Source organism: Choloepus didactylus, chromosome 12 (assembly GCF_015220235.1).
Source record: "Choloepus didactylus isolate mChoDid1 chromosome 12, mChoDid1.pri, whole genome shotgun sequence".
Lineage (NCBI taxonomy): Eukaryota > Metazoa > Chordata > Mammalia > Pilosa > Megalonychidae > Choloepus > Choloepus didactylus.
Window position 1 is genome coordinate 60,599,290 of NC_051318.1, and position 15,127 is coordinate 60,614,416.

At 38.2% G+C, this 15,127-nt stretch overlaps 1 pseudogene; it reads right to left on the bottom strand.

Annotated features, from left to right (window-relative positions):
- Window positions 1-14,600: 14,600 nt before the first annotated feature.
- On the bottom strand, window positions 14,601-14,861 carry LOC119507281 (annotated as a pseudogene).
- Between the last annotated feature and the right edge of the window lie 266 nt (window positions 14,862-15,127).

Genomic DNA, 15,127 nt, shown 5'->3' on the forward strand with positions numbered 1-15,127 from the left:
CCCAAATTCAACTTCCCTGGCTCCTCTTTACTACACTGATCAACAAAGTGCACCTACCCATGTATACTATTTTCCCAGAATACAAATTCTGTATTTAATGTGTATTCTTAGTGTTTATTTCATAAGTAACTGTAACTGTCAGGGTTCTTGGGTTGTAGGCAATGGAAACTAACTTTGTGTAATTTAAGAAGAAGGGAGTCTCCTAGAAAGTTACCAGGGGCTCAGAAAATCAACTAGAAGACTGGGAACAGGAGCTGGTATTGGTCAGTACCTGAGACCACTCTGGAAATCTGGGAGTGTTCACAGACCAAGAATGATTATGTCAGGGTGCTATCGCTTGGAAACATGGATTCCGGTAGCTTCTTCCATTCCATCATGCCTCATATAAGATGCAAATCTTGGAAGACAACAGGAAATTCCCTGGGCTTCTGGCTCTTCTGGGAAAGTGTGAGGAAAGCTGGTTTATGTGACATTCTTACTAAGGAGCAGGCCTCTGGATTTACACACCATAATACAGTCTGATTGGAAAGAGAGAATTCTCCAAAAGAAAATTTGTGTCCTGTAAGAAGGAAAACTGGATGCTGTGCTGCAAAAATATTAAGTGCACAGGCACACAACTGTCTACTGCAATTATATATATATGTGTGTGTTTACATTTGACTTATGTTGTTATATATATGCATTTGTGTATATACTTGGATATGTGATCTATGTCACTTTTTAATGTTATCTTGCAATGATAGTGCTTAATTAGTACCTAACAATAAATGTTTAACAGATTTGACATAGATTTTAAAGGTCCTGAAACACTTCTTTGCTGATTCTCTTCTGGAAGTAATTTTCCCTAACCTGAATGATTTTTTCTTTAGGGTGTAACAGAGAAGGAACGAGAGGAATGCATCGAATCAAACACACACCCCTTGATTTACGGGGTGGCTTCACTAGTGGCTTAGAGATGAACAGATCATTAATATGGTCATTAATATGATATGAAAAGATGGATGATAGCACACAGAGAGGGTTTGAAATTTCAGCAGGATCACTGGCCTTTTGACATATACAGGAAAGGAATCTTGAGTGTAGAGCAGTCTGGTTTGCAATGCCAAGCAAGTAATTAGAAAGGAAAAGGGGAATGGATTTGTAATCTTCCAGTCTAGGTGACTTTTAAGATTTGAGAAACTAAACTAAAAGTTATTAGATTTTGAACTTGAACAGTATTATCTTTTATCTGGGTTTTTCTGTAAACAAGAAGGGTTAATTATCTTGTTTTTATAGCTATATTTGTTGATAAACTTCTTGAACAAATTTGATAGGGATACTGAAAGTATATTTAGTTAAAAAGGGGTTTTCACATTATTTTTAGGTTCATATACAAATACAATTAAGAAGCCTTAGTTTAAAAAATAGTTGCTGTTAAAGTATGATTGAGTAATTTGAAAACATATTGTGACATGTGATTAAAAAAAACTGATTCTAAGTTTTTACATTTTGAATCTCAAGTTTTTGCCAATGGCTTTATTTGTAGTTCCTGATACACATTCTCTGCAAACCAAATTTGCTTTCATTAGAAGTGAGTGGGCATTTCAAAGGTACTGGTAGAAGTAAATGTTATTTAATTGTGTGGGCCAAAAGAAATATTCTTTTCTCTATGTAATTTCCTTTTTAATCCAATCAAGTTGTGGCTTTATTTTTTTCACACTTCTGCCATGATGATGTTCAGCTGAGATTAGTCTCTTGTTTCCCTCAGCTCTCCAATGGGGGCTATTCGTTTGTTACCTCCAAGGCTGACTGTGTATGCAAGAATTACAGGATGATCTACTGTCAGCTCTTGCCATGTGAGCTTTTCAACCATTTAAAACTGAAATAGGAGGTGGATAGTAATATTGTTTTTCTCCAAGGTGAAAAATCAAAAGAGATTCCACATTACTGTAATCTTCTTAATGAAGAATGTTTAGCCATGGCATTAAGATATTTATTTTGTAGTCTTGTTTAGCAGCATTCTTTAGAAAGAAATGTGGGTTTCTCAAGCAAAATCTTAAGAAGGGCCCTTAATGTGGGGATAGCAATTCTCTAGGACCTGGAGTTGATCTGATGGAGAAACTGCTAGACCAGAAAGAGATCACAAGAGAGAGCCTGTTTAGGAAAAGATAAGCTGGGCCACTTTTCCTTGGGTAGAGATGGGCTGGGCTTTTCTCTCTTTCTGAGTTTCTTTCCATCTGTCCACTCTCCCTATGTTCCCTCCCACTCCTCCCAAATTCCTTAGAAACGTTTGGCTAAGGGGGTGGTTGCTATACCTGTGCTTAAAGGCTTTTCTATTATTCCTACAAAATCTCCCTGGAGTAGGCTAATATTATCACCATTTTACAGATGAAGGAACATATGTCTCTAGCCCACAATTAAAAGAAAATGGCAAAGCAGAGATTAGAAAATTGTTCTGTGCTTAGTTACTTAAAAAAGATTCATGATATTCATATGATTAATCCCAGAGTAAATGGTGTGAAGATTCAGAAATATCTGGAAAATTTCAGAAGGAAAACTCTCCACCTACCTCTCTAAGGATTTTTTTTCCTTTTTTCTTAAAAGAATTTAGTGAGAAACTTCCCAATGCTTTCAAAAAATGAGAAAAAATAATATTTCCCCCACCCCGTCCCAGGACATTTTTAAATAGACCTCTATAACTCAACCTAAACAGAGTGGAAGATTGCGTACTGCCCAACACTTTGGAAGAGTCCTATATACTTACTTAAAATGAGTAACTGGAGTCAGGGTTTGCAACAAGAAGCAGGAGTGTGCAGCCACTAGCAGATGCTAAAATAGCCTCGTGGTGTTTGTGTGGAATCGGCAGCATATAATGGCCTCTCTCTTCACCTCGGGACACTGAGGCCACAACTGGGGTTGTCTGCTGATGCGTCCTTCAGGATATGTGCTTGCTGCCCTCTTAGGATCTGTCTTCCCCTCTGTTCTAGTTTGCTAATGCTGCCCGAATGCAAAACACCAGATATGGATTGGCTTTTATAAAAGAGGGTTTATTTAGTTACACAGTTACAGTCTTAAGACCATAAAGTGTCCAAGGTAACACATCAGCAATTGGGTACCTTCACTGGAGGATGGCCAATGGTGTCTGGAAAACCTCTGTTAGCTGGGAAGGCACGTGGCTGGTGTCTGCTCCAAAGTTCTGGTTTCAAAATGGCTTTCTCCCAGGATGTTCCTCTCTAAGCTGCAGTTCCTCAAAAATGTCACTCTTAGTTGCACTTGGGGTATTTGTCCTCTCTCAGCTTCTCTGGAGCAAGATTCTGCTCCAATGGCCGTCTTCAAAATGTCTCTCATCTGCAGCTCCTGTGCTTTCTTCAAAGTGTCCCTCTTGGCTTTAGCAGCTTGCTCCTTCTGTCTGATCTTATATAGTGCTCCAGTAATTTAATTCAGACCCACCCAATGGGCGGGCCAACACCTCCATGGAAATTATCCAATCAGAGTCATCACCCACAATTGGGTGGGGCGCATCACCATGGAAACACTCAAAGAACTACAGTCTAATTAACACTGATAGGTCTGCCCACACAAGATTACATCAAAGATAATGGCATTTGAGGGGACATAATACATTCAAACTGGCACACCCTCTGACTGGTTTTTATTTTGTTTTGTTCTGCCTGTGTCATTTGTTAAAATCTAGGGCAAGTAAAATAGAAGTTAACTTTGTCATATTAGATCTCATAGAGGATAAACTATGATAAACACCAAAGAATGAATACTGAGTCAATAATTTATTTGTTTCCTATTTTAACTGTTTGGCCCTTATATAAGCGTCATCAGGTCACAAGTCTCTGAGTCCCAGTGGCCTCATCTATGAAGTGGAGGCCATCATCCCAGTCTTGCGAGGATGTTTTGAAGGACAGCTGAGTTAAGAGAGGTGAAAGTGCCACACACAGTAGAAGCTGGATCTGTATTGGATACTTGGGTCTGACCCAGGTCTTTCAGACCAGGTCAGAGTTCTACTTTTTGAGTTACATTTTAGAATCATTATCTTAGTTTGTTAGGTTGTTTTGACAAATACCATGCTATGGGTTGGCTTAAACAATGAGCATTTTTTGGCTCATGGTTTTGAGGCTGGAAGTCGTCCAGAATCTAGATATCAGTAAGGCTTTCTCCCAGAGTCTGTAGTGTTCTGGTGCTGGCTGCTGGCAATCCTGGGGCTCCTTGGTTGTATTTCTGCCTATGGTCACATGGCAGTGTGTCTGCTTTTGCTAAATTCTGGCTTCTGCCTGACTTCTGGATTTTGTTTTCTCCAGTAATTTGTATTATTTGGTTGACCACAATATAACTAATAATAACGTCTTCAAAAAGTCCTGTTTACAAATAAGTTCACATCCTTAGGGATGTGGATTAAGATTAAGAACATGTCCTTATTGGGTACATAATTCAGTCTACCACAGTCATGTAAATAACAGCATAGAAATGTGCAGAAAGAGGGCTGCAATGTTTGGAACTCAGGCGTGTGATTTTCATGGTTGGCCATTACTCCAGTCTCTCCCAGTTTGTGACTGCCACAAAACCACTCAAAAACAGTATCTCCTGTTCTCTGTAAAAGGATCAGTTACCCACCTAGGGCTTAATAAATTAAAAATTTTACTTCTTAGAAAATAATCAGGTGTTAAGAGAAGCACAAAATGTATCATTTCCTAAAGGTTAATAAGCTTTTTCTATTTCTGTTTTTTTCCTCCACAGCATTACAATTTGATGTGAAGATGCTTCTCCAGATGAAGCAGAGATTGAAATGTCACACCTGCATGATCAATTAGATGATGTAGAACAGAGGCATGTGCTACCTGACCTTAATCCACAGGGCAAGAACGACAGAATGGAGGATTGAATACAGAGAGATTCAAAAGTAGAGGAAGTAGGTAGAGTAGAGTTTAAACAGGCACAAAGCTGTATAAATGTTGACTTAGGAGAGAAACGACATCCTCAGGATAAATGCTTATTATAGTGTATACTGGTTCATTTATTTGTTCAAGTCTGAGTGAGTACAAAATGAAAATAAATACTTTTAACAAAAAGAAGTGCGGTAGGAAAGGAAGCAAGTTAATTTTTCAAAAACTAGATATTCTATTACTTGTGTAACTTAATAAAAGTGACAAGGGGAAAGTTAGAGCAAAATATATATGGGCTGTAGAATGTCCTATGAAGAGAGTAGAAGATATGACTAAGAAAGGAAAATGATTGCCATCTTCATGTTTTAGAAGGTTTGTTATTGGAAGAAGGTTTGGACTTATTTTGGTGGGAAAGACGAGTGGGTTTTTGACTTAGTGTAAAAATGGCTTCCTAAAAGTTGGAACTGGACAACAATCACTGGAGCACCCTGCCAAGCTCGTCATTGCTAGGACAATGGATGAGCACTGCTGCAGGGGAATTCTTGGGTTAGATGAGATGATCTCAGTCACTCCTTAATACATCTGCTCAGTAGTTTTAAACCACATTGGAGAGGTCTGGAATGGTCTTACAGTGTCCAAAGGAGCAGAACCAAAGGAACTTTGGAGCTGTTTAGGCATTGATAGAAGTAATTCTTCTCAGCACCATATGCTGATAGGCCTGGGAGTGGATGCGGGTATATTTAGATTATGGGCAGCTGGTATTAGCTAAGGGATTTAGTGGATTAGTCATCCCTGGTAACAATGATATGAAATGCTTCTCTGTGGATTATTAGTGATATCTGTTTGTTGACTTTCAGTTTTTTATTTATTTTTCTTTTCCATTCAAGCACAAACTAATGTAAAAATGTTGCAATTGGGAATCTGCTTTCTAAAATAAGCCACTGTTTTTCAGGAATCCATTTGGTTGTTTCTATTTATGTGGTTCAGTTGTGAGACATTGATTTATCATAGCTGTGGAAAACTAGCAGAAGTTCAGAGGAAAGCTATAGAAACAGTGAAAGGATCAGGAAAATGAAATGAGTACATGCATCCTGGAGAGGTAAGGATGAGGATAATGTTTTACACTTCTTTTGGCTGCCACTTGTCCTAGCACAGCATGTGTCGATTGATGTATGACCAATAGTGGTCTTCTAGTAAATGAAAGCTAGCGTAAATGATGTTTTCTATTGAGACATGGGCATGTGCTTTAAGATGGTCACATAGTGAGTGCTCTACATTTAACAAATATTCATTGGATGAAATTGAATTCAGTGTTAGTTTCAATATAAGCATCATGCTGATAGTGAAGATCATTAAACTTTAAAATGTGTTCCCAGGAACACTGTAGCATCTTCATTTGAGAACTTCTTTTAAATTGGATAGCTAATTATCTGTTTAGAATAAAAGCAAAGGGATAATTCTGACTACTTTTTAAGGACCCATACAGTTCTTGGTTTTACTTGTGTGCAAACAAAGCACCAATCCATAACTTGGGGGGCGGGAGGGGGGTAACATATATAAAAGATGTCTAGGTAGCAAATTCTTTTTATTTGAAATCTTAGCTTTTCTCTAATCACAAAGTATATGATAGTCTTAGTTCTGTACAAAAAAATTTCTAGTATAGAAATTATCACATACATTCCCAAGTGGAAGGATTTAAAAGTTGCCTAAGATGTCCCACAAGCCCATGTAGTCCCTGGGAGAAATTGATTCCAGGGAAGAGGGGTTAGAATAAAAATTGTACTTTTCTTTAACAAGTAACTGCATGCAGGACAGATTGTTTCAGAACATATAGTGCCAATAGGAGTTAATAGGGTCAATCTGGAATACGATTATGATCATGACTGTACTATTATAGCAACTTTCTACTCCTTTTCCTCTGGTTGATGAATACTGTAGTAGACGTTTGATGCCTCCAAAGCATCCATTATCCCCCTTCTCCGACCACCTCAAGGGAATTCCCTTTCTCAGCCAGGAGGTTTACACATCCAGGAGAGGGCTGTACTTGGTTTAGTCTAATGAGCTTATCTGAAAAGAGAAGAGCATGAAAGCAAATCAGGCAAACTAGAATGTGAATTCCAGAAATGATTTTCTTTTTCACTGGATGGTATGGTAAGAAGATGTGAAGCCTGAAACCCTTGCAGCTATTTTGCTATAAGGAGGGAGAAACCGATCCTACGAAGATGAAGCTGAATCGCTACCTCTTTGTTCTTCAGTTTTCACGTCTTTACGATAGAGATGAAAATATTACCTTCCTCTAGGTTTGTTGTGAAATTAGACTGATTAATTTGGGTAAGATGCATAGAATAGTAAGCACTCAATAAACGATAATTTTTATTAGTAGATATATCTCTTCTTAAAAAAAAAAGCATGATTTTTTTCCCCAGGGCCACATACTAACTTTTTAGACCTGTGCTGGCTGATTTATTGTATTTAATGCACGGAATTAATTTTTCCCCATTAGCTGTGGATACAAGTGATCTCTACAAAAGCCTTCATTGATTTTTAGAAGTTCTACAGAATTGGTTTTCCCCATAAGGCATTGTCCAAGTGCCTATATTTATAAACATGAAACCTTAGAGATTGATTTTCAAAATACCTTGATTCTTCCACCCATACCCTCAGCTCTGTCTAGGAATAGTTTTGCTGAATCTTAGGAGTGAGAAGGAAGAGTTGTAATGCTGGTTCCTACGACAGAGTCCATAGAGTGGATGTGTTTTCAAATGCTCATTAAGCCAGGGGCATCTGTTGAGCTCAGTCAGGAGTCTAAGTTGACAGGGATCTGCATGTGCCTGTGACTGGGAGGCCTAAACCTGCACACACACCGGCTTCTGTGCCATCCTGCTGTTCTAGAGGCATTTCTTTCTTTATTAGTCATGTTCAACAGAACAAAGGTATCATATATTTACAGATATTCTCTTAGTGCTTCACAAAAGATAGGAACTATATGAAGATATGTATATTTGGCACAAAAAGGATCTAAAACATTGGTTACCCTTGGGTTGAGGAGGGTGAGACTTAAAGGGGAACTTCCATTTTTTTACTCTGTATGTCTATATGGTTGGGATATTTTTGACAGTGGATTCATGAGATAAGATTATTGTCATCACTCCAAGTTATACTTTAGTAACTTGATGATCCTGGTGGATTCAGACTCTGTTAAACTTAAGTATTGGGTATAAACTAATTCCTTATTTCTATTTGGGGCATTAGGTAATTTAATTTTTCTGTAAGGCTGCTTTGCCTCCCTCGTTTTTGAGCCCCCTCTCCCCAGCCCATTTTGCAAAACTGTAGATATTTGTGCTGTGTTTACATCTGTAAAGAATATTTTGCCGGGGAGCTGGAAGATTTGTTCTGAAATAAAACAGCATGTTAGATCACCGGGATATTTATGACTCTTGGCTTTCACCACTTCCTGCTGAATAAGAATCATTTGCCTTGTGAGGAACTTTGCAGTAACCTCACACTCATTGTCGGGGCCATTAGAACTTTCTGCTGCAGCTGGATCTAGTGGCTCATGAAAAGTAGAAAGCTCGAGTTGGATGGAACTTCAGGGTCATCCAGGCAACCCTTCACTTCATACAGGGGAGAAGGAGGCCCAGGGAACTCAGAGGAATTTCCAAGGTTGCCACATCACTATTAGGGGAAGATGGAAACAGGGAAGTCATTCTTCTGGCTCATTCTGCTTCCTGCCTTGTGATGTGCTAAGGAGTCACCTGGAAGTCAGTCCTCTTGCTTTCTTTGCATTCTGGATGTGGGAAACAAAGTTCAACAATGTGGGACCTGGGGAAATCAGGATGATAGGAAGTGACGTTATTGGAGTAAAATGTCATGGAAATAGACAATAAAATGCCAGTATAAATTGAAGAATATCCTACATCGATTAGTATCTTGCATTATTAATACATATATCAATATTTTGGAATTATTTCCTTTCAATCGTATATATGTGATTTATATATGTACATGTATATATATTATATGCATGCTCACATACATTTATACATTTATATAATCAAATTAATATATTGCATGCATAATTCTAATATTATATGTAAGCATGTTCTTATGTCATTGAATATTCTTTAAAAATAGTTTTAAATGGCTAAATAATATTCTGAGATCGCTTTTTTAAATGTATATTGTTTTAGGTGGTGAGTCCATTGGAACCAGGCAATGTGGAATCAATCCCAATATAGAGTTAAAAGAAAGTGGTGCTAAAAGTTTGGTGCTATAATCTGAGATGTCAGCATATAACCAACAGTGACAGCAGCAGTTGAAAGCTGTCATTCCTTAGCAAGTGGCAACATGAGGTGGTTTAGAGGCAGGTGACAGAAAGTCAATTCAAAGCCACATGTTCAAGACAATGTATTAGCTTCTTGTTTTTGTCCCCTCCATGAACATAAATTTAGAATGCAAAGTGCTGTTTTAGGCCCCAGGCTGATCACTTTAGGTTGCCAGTAGATAAAGCCCTCATCTCTCAAGTGACGGTGATTCAAGACACACAACTGACTTCGTATTCAGGTGTTAATTACCCAGCCACATTGTCTTCCTTCTATACCGGGCCTTTAGACCACCTCACTGTTTATTATACTTCTACCTGAAGCAGAGACATTGAAGGAGGAAGAGGTAAAATTTTAAACAACTTCGTTCCTTGTTATGAATTTTGCTAAAAAGTAAGATGAAAAGCAGGTATGATACTTGAAGTACTCAGCTCCATTTAGTACATGTGTACCCGGTTGCCGTAGATAATTGGGACCTTGCAGAGTATGAAGCTCCACCATAACCTCAAGGATGAAAGTCCACTCCATGATCAAGGCCTGTTTGTCATCCCGGGGCCATGAGGCAGCTTAACTTCTGGAAAGTGCTAACTGAAAGGCATAGATGGCACACAGCCGTCTCTGTAGTGATCTGGGCATAATAATTCCTTTCCTTCCCTCTGCCCCCATTTTCTCAGATTTCTAGTATATTGACCATTAAAGAAGCTAATTATGCCTCTGTTCTAATGAATTAGCCTGACTTCAGGTAGGGAGCACAGTACTTTAGGTGAAAAGAGATTTTATGTAATGATTCCAGGAAATGTTCCTAAGTCTGATAAATATTCAGAAGGTACTGAGAGCAATAAAGATGCAGGGCCATTGTGCTTTCTCTGTATTTTCATTAGGGGTTGAGTTGATGAAGAGTCTGTTGCCAGCAGGGTATTGTTTCCTCCCGTGCAGAAATGCCAAATTTGTAGCTCAGGGTGGGGGGTGAGCTTGGAATTTGATTTCCTCCTTTCTCCGGCAATTTTCTGCCTGCTTGCATAAAATGCTAATGAACATCTCACACATGACAGAGCAATGAAATGTATCCTTATTTTACTATTTTTGGAAGATTCTGACTTCGCAAAGTCTAGGTCTTAATGTAATATTGACAAGATACTGATAACAGACCCCTTTCTCCCCTTCCAGATTTGTACACCATATGTTCCCCTCCCTGGGCTGAGCTGCTGGGTTGTGTCACATTTGTGGTAAGCCCTCTTTTGCTGTGACATCCCCTGCATCCCATCTCATTCCACCATGGCTTTGTCACCAAGTCTCTGGGAAAAGTCTTATCTCCAGAAAAATATCACATACTTCAATCTCAGACCAATTCAGACGTTTATTATTAATTGTCAATGAGTAGCATTGAAGCCAGATTTTGCTTGTTTATTATTTTAACTAGTTTGGGGTGGGATACAGCATGAATAGGGAGTTGAACATGCTTATGGGCTACATGTTAAATTCCTAAATGATTTTATAATTATACTGTCAAATGAACTTACTTCTAAGAGGGATTGAAATGAAAACAGAGCTTCTGGTCATCAAATTTTAATTTAGGGACTTGGCTGATTGAGGTTATCAATGCAGAGAGCTTAATTTTGGGCATTGTGTCCTTCATTTGTAGAATCAATTGGCAGTACTCTGATTTTCTGGCCATATCTGCAGGAGGGCCATTGCAGTAGATTAAGTTGTGTCTGAAAAAGTGTGCCTCAGAAAAAAACACATTCTTGATCTTAATCCATTCTTTTGGATGTAAACCCATTATAAACAGGAACTTTTGAAGACGTTATTTTTAGCTAAGGTGTAACCAACTGAATCAGAAGGGGTCTTAATCCTATTACTGGTGGCCTTATACAGAAGGCCACAGAGAGAAATCCAAGTGGAGAAGCAAGAAGTGGAAGTCAGTGGAATCCGTACAAGAAGGCAGAAGACATCATCAAGTGCCTTGCTATGTGACAGACAGCCAAGGACCAAGGATCCCTGGCAGCCAGCCCCAGAATGCCATAGTCTTCAGGAAGAAAGCATCACCCTGCTGACACCTCAGTTTTGGACTTTTCCCAGCCCCGAAAACTGTGAGCTATATTAATTCCTGCTGTTTAAGCCAACCCATCGTATAGTATTTGTTTTAGCATCTGGGAGACAGAAACAGCCACCCACAGATGCCATGAGAGACAGAAGTATGCATAGGGCACAAGGATGAAACTTGCTAGTGACAGAGATGGATAGAAATGATGCTTTGGGGAGTCTTTTGTCAGCATTGACTGATGAGGATCCCAAACATGTGAAGTTGGGGTTCACCCTCCTACCTGTTTGCAATCCGAGGCTGCCTTCAGTAGTTGGGCAAAGTTTATTTTGAGGGTAGAAGAATGAGAGAGCTGAGAAAGGAGAGATGTAAATGGAATAAAACATAGAAAGATCCAGAGCGGAGAGAAAGAGGGATCTGGGGATACATTCCTCAGCAAGAATCCAGCTTGTCCAGGGTCTCCTGGTTCTGAAGTTTAATTAAAACTCTATGTTGCCTTATTTCTGGTGCATCCTGACCTTCTGTTCTCCAGCTTCATCTTCTCACTGGCCTTAAAAATTCTAGAGTTTGAAATTAAAGTTACTATTCAAAAACCCACGGCTGCAAAATATGCCAACTAATGGGCCTTTTGATCACTAATATATTCAAGAAAAGATGTGTTTCCTTGTCTGTTCCTCCTAGATGTTTCTCATATAGGAAAAAATCAAAATATGCTACAATTAGATGAATAACTTGGGAATATACTTGGTCGGCTATAGACCTGATCCCAGAGTAGGCAGAGTGGTGAACTCAGAATAATTTTAAGTACTAAGAAATAAGAATTGAGAAAGATCCTTCATTTATTTTTTAGAAGAGCTTCCATATTTGGTGAAAAAATTATTAAATGAGCATTTGGGGCTGGAGTGGCAAAGGCTGAAAAAGTTTTACTGAAGGTAATGAAAGTGGGAGGAGTAAAGGTTGAATTGATATGCACTGGCCCAATTTAGAAATACCAGGCTAGATGTAAAACTCGAAGCTTGTGAATCTATAGAATATACTTCTCACAAAGAGGAAAGATCTAAAATGTAAAAAGATTCAAGAAAGGTTTAGATATATAACAATAATGGGTTATCAAGGAAGTTACCATCTCTTGGAGGGTTCATTTACATTATTGTTTTGAGTATTTAAAATATTATTTTAATCTGATAAAAAAACATTTATTTAATGACTTGGAAAACAAAAAAGGAAAAAGAAATAAAGATCAACTATAATCTCACCTTGCAGACTTTTAATGTATTTCCTTTCACTTTTCCCACATTATTTTAAACTTATCATTAAACACTGTGATTGTTTGCAGTTTTGTTTTCTGCTCCTATATTTATTTAAATCCTATAATTTTCTTCAAGTCTTTAAGAAAGTCTTTCTTCAAGTCTTTATTTTAACTATGATTGTAAGATGCCATCGACTGTAGGATGCATTATTATTTTATGGACATCTATGAAATAACAGAATGTTTCCAAGTAAACTGTGACCAAGGCCTTAATGATAGCTTCACGTGGCACATCAGTCATGCCAGCCTTTCAATGCTTTGACATTTCTTTCATCTATTTCAGGGATTTGGTGATTCTTTTGCCTCTCGTTGTGCTGCTTGGCATGTAGGAGGTGCTTCTTTTGCATATTCCTCAGAAAACAAAAGATAACACAGCTTCATCCATTTAGGTTCCATTAACCACCTACTTGGCCATTGCTTTGGAACAAAATATGGAATTACTTTCATTGCTCCTATGGTGAAAATTTATTTCGCTAATATAAAATTTACACTCTGTTGCTCTGTTTCCATACCTTTTTGTGTATACAATAACTTTTCATTTCAATGCTGAATCATAGTGTAACTTTTGAAGACATTTTAAATAGCAGGTAAATCAACATATGCAGTACAACAATTATGTAATTCAACTGAAGAAATGACAAGAGGAACATCTGCAGCCAAGTTCATGCAAGCATAACAATGACAGCTTCTTCATGCCTGCTGCCTGGCTGATGGTGATAATAAGATGCCAACTATTATACGACACATTCCAATTTCAGAAATGTGAAAATGTGGAAAAAGGTTGAACGTTAGCATCAAGGAAATATGGTATCTCATATGCATCCACCTGAATTTAATCATTCTGCTACTATGGGTCTTTTGTTTTTAAGTATTTATTTGTTTACAAAAAATAAATTTGTTCTCATAAATAATTTTGAATGTAATTGTTCATTGTAGTTGTGATTATTTCTTTGGACTAGATTCTGACAATTGGAATTTATTCAGTCATGGCTAGAGATATTTTTAAGTTTTTTGACCTCTATTTCCAAATTGCTTTTCAGAAAGTTATACAGTCTTATGAGCTATGCTATTTCAGCTTTTTAAAATTGACTTTATGGAGGAAAGCTGTGGTAGACAGCCTCTAAGGTGGCCCCAAGGACCCTAACTTCCTGATAATTCGTCATCTGCGATGTCCCTTACCACCCTGAATTGGGGCTAGCCTATGTGAACAATAGGATACCACAGAGTGCTGGTGTGTAACTTTCAAAGCTAGGTTGTATAACATCACAGCTTCCACTATGTTCTTTTGGATCATGTATTCTAGAGGAAACCAGGGGCCATGTCATTAGGACACTCAAGCAGTTTGTGGAAAGTCCCATGTGGGGAGGAACTGAGACTTACAACCATAACCACCTTGTACACCTTTTCAGTAAATCACCTTGAAAATGGATCTTTCTGCCCCAGTCAAGTCTTCAGATGACTGCAAGCCTGGTCAACATCTTGATCACACCTTCATGAGGGGCTCCAAGTCAGAACACTCCAGCCAACCTACTCTCACATTTTTGACTGTCAGAAACTATGAAATATAATCAGTGAACTGCTAAGTTTTGGGATAATATGTTATATAGAAACAGATAACTAATACAATAACCAATCCATCTCATAAAATATACAAAGATGCTTGTCAAAAAGAGAGTGTTTCACAAAATGAACCATTGGTTTAATTATGCACAGCAAGTCTTATGTTACTATGAGCAACTGAAGTTTCAATCCTACTTATTAGCTATGTGAACTTGGACAATTCATTTAATCTCTTCGTTCTTGATTTTCTTAGCTCTGGAAAGGGGAGTAATACCAGCCCTAATTTTATCAGAGGTGTATTTCTAATTGTGGAAAATCACATGAAGCACAAGAAGGGAAATGTACACTTTATTTATTTTTACATTTTTCCAGTAAGTTTTTATTATTAGTTAAGTCTTCATTTGTGATCCCAGTGTGGGGGTCATCATATACCCAGGTCCCCCTTCACCACCCTGGGAAAAGGATGGAGGACAGGGGAGATGTAGAGTGGGGCCAGTTCAAAGCTTCCCAGGAAATGTGCCTTCTGCTGGGTGGTCATCTCAGACTGACACCCAGGTTATGGGGAAGAGGAACTTATACACATGCTGGTAGCATTTACACATGGAGACATCACCCCCTTTAGCAGTTATTGTCTTCTTGCAGTGGTTGAAGTCCAGGTAGTTCTTCCAGCAATTCCTGGTCTGGTTCTATTTGGGGAAATGGCTACCAAAATGGGCAGTTCGGTAGTTCTTGATTATGGTCTTGATATCTTCTGCCATGGTGCTAACTCCTCAAGGTGCCCTTAAAGCCATTCACAGCTCAAAGTGTACACTATTTTTATTTTATTTATTTTATAATTTATTTTTGAGTAGGTAATACTATTCATATGGTTCAAAGTTTGAAATACAAAATGTATTTATTGCAAAGACTTCTTCCTATGAAGCTACTGGAGATTGAATCATGTGCTCTACAAAAGACATATCCAAGTCTTACCTTTTGGTCTTGTGGGTGTGAACACATTTGTAAATAGAGACTTTGAATATGT